The 2500-nt window shown below is 39.9% G+C and overlaps 1 long non-coding RNA gene across 1 annotated transcript in view; it reads right to left on the bottom strand.

The window, feature by feature from the left end:
• Window positions 1–1930: 1930 nt before the first annotated feature.
• Window positions 1931–2500, bottom strand: part of LOC137623787 (uncharacterized) — a 3933-nt gene continuing 3363 nt past the window's right edge. Inside the window, exon 3 of the long non-coding RNA XR_011040639.1 lies at window positions 1931–2073. This is a non-coding gene — a long non-coding RNA (uncharacterized lncRNA). The remainder of the gene's footprint in view (window positions 2074–2500) is intronic.

Raw genomic sequence — 2500 nt, forward strand, 5'->3', positions numbered from 1 at the left:
TTGAAATTTATTTTTATTGTAATTTTTAAAAGATTTCCATTTAAAATAACAGTCTTCCAATTCCAGAGCTTTTTGAAGAACACGGTCCAGTTAATGATGGTAACCTATAAAAGTAAACAAATATTTATTGAATAAACATATGAATAAATAGATAAGCAATTAAATTCATTGATAAATCAGTACATAGTTACATAGATATTAACAGGTTTAAATGTCTAAAGGTTTAAAGGTCACTCATGAATGGCAGTGATTTCAGCTTAAGCTGCATGATCAAAAAGTTCGGTGATTCCAGCTTAAGCTGCATGATAAAAAAGTTCAGTGATTCCAGCTTAAGCTGCATGATCAAAATGTTCAGTGATTCCAGCTTAAGCTGCATGACAAAAGAGTTCAGTGATTCCAGCTTAAGCTACATGACCAAACAGTTCAGTGATTCCTGCATAAGCTGCATGACCAAACAGTTCAGTGATTCCAGCTTAAGCTGCATGACCAAACAGTTCAGTGATTCCAGCTTAAGCTGCATGACCAAACAGTTCAGTGATTCCAGCTCAAGCTTCATAACCAAACAGTCCACTGATTCCAGCTTAAGCTGCATGACCAAACAGTTCAGTGATTCCAACTTAAGCTGCATGACCAAAAAGTTCAGTAATTCTAGCTTCAGGTGCATGACCAAACAGTTCAGTGGTTCCAGCTAAAGCTGCATGACCAACCACTTCAGTGATTCCAGCTAAAGCTGCATGACCAAACAGTTCAGTGATTCCAGCTTAAGCTGCATGACCAAACAGTTCAGTGATTCCAGCTGAGGCTGCATGACCAAACAGTTTAACGATTACAGCTTAAGCTACATGACCAAACAGTTCACTGATTCCAGCTTCAGCTGCCTGACCAAACAGTTCAGTGATTCCAGCTAAATCTGCGTGACCAACCACTTCAGTGATATGAGCTTCAGCTGCATGACCAAACAGTTCAGTGATTTCAGCTTAAGCTCCATGACAAAAAAGTTCAGTGATTCCAGCTAAAGCTGCATGACCAAGCACTTCAGTGATTCCAGCTTAAGCTGCATGATCCAAACAGTTCAGTGATTCCAGCTTAAGCCGCATGACCAAACAGTTCAGTGATTCAAGCTTAAGCTGCATGACCAAACAGTTCCGTGATTCCAGCTTCGGCTGCATGACCAACCACTTCAGTGATTTCAGCTTAAGCTACATGACCGAACAATTCAGTGATTCAAGCTTAAGCTACATGACCAACCACTTCAGTGATTCCAGCTTAAGCTGCATGACCAAACAGTTCATTGATTCCAGCTTAAGCCTCATGACCAAACAGTGCAGTGATTCCAGCTTAAGCTGCATGACCAAAAAGTCCAGTGATTCCAGCTTCAGCTGCTTGACCAAACAGTTCAGTGTTTCCAGCTTCAGCTGCATGACCAAACAGTTCAGTGATTCCAGCTTCAGCTGCTTGACCAAACAGTTCAGTGATTCCAGCTTCAGCTGCATGACCAAACAGTCCAGTGATTCCAGCTTTAGCTGCTTGACCAAACAGTTCAGTGATTCCAGCTTCAGCTGCATGACCAAACAGTTCAGTGATTCCAGCTTAGGCTGCATGACCAAACAGTTCAGTGATTCCAGCTTAAGCTGAGTTACCAAACAGTACAGGAATTCCAGTGATTCCAGCTTAAGCTGCATGACCAACCACTTCAGTGATTCCAGCTTAAGCTTCATGACCAAACAGTTCAGTGATTCCAGCTTAAGCTGCTCGACCAAACAGTTCAGTGATTCCAGATTAAGCTGCATGACCAAACAGTTCAGTGATTCCAGCTTAGGCTGCATGACCAAACAGTTCAGTGATTCCAGCTTAAGCTGCATGACCAAATAGTCCAGTGATTCCAGCTTAAGCTGCATGACCAAACAGTTCATCAGAGATACCTACACTCGTTGCATGGTCGTCTACAAAGTAATCGCAGCCGGGGATTACGACATCTCCTCTCCAGGTTAAATTCACAAGGATTGCCGTAGGTTACCCCGTTACTGCCACAAACAGGGTCGTATTCGTATGTGCAAGCCCTGTTTATGCAAACTGTAAACGATGAGATGGATGAGAAAGGAACTCATTAATATTTTCAATATTAGTTATAGTAGTTGTAATAATGGTGTTAATAATAGTAGTGGTTGTAGTAATGATATTAGAACTAATATTTGTGGTGTTGATATTGCTTTGTCTTGAATGTGCAAACCCTCCATATGTAAACTGTAAACAATGAGAAATGAAGTCATTAATACTTTCATTATTAGTTATAGTAGTTGTAATAATGGTGTTAATAGTAGTAGTAGTAGTAGTAGTAGTAGTAGTAGTAGTTGTTGTTGTAGTAATGATATTAGTACTAATGATAGTGGTATTGATATTGTTTTGTCTTGAATGTGCAAATCCTTCTTATGCAAACTGTAAACGATGAGAAATGAATTCATTAATACTTTCATTAGTAGTTATAGTAGTTGCAGTGATG

Source organism: Palaemon carinicauda, chromosome 30 (assembly GCF_036898095.1).
Source record: "Palaemon carinicauda isolate YSFRI2023 chromosome 30, ASM3689809v2, whole genome shotgun sequence".
Lineage (NCBI taxonomy): Eukaryota > Metazoa > Arthropoda > Malacostraca > Decapoda > Palaemonidae > Palaemon > Palaemon carinicauda.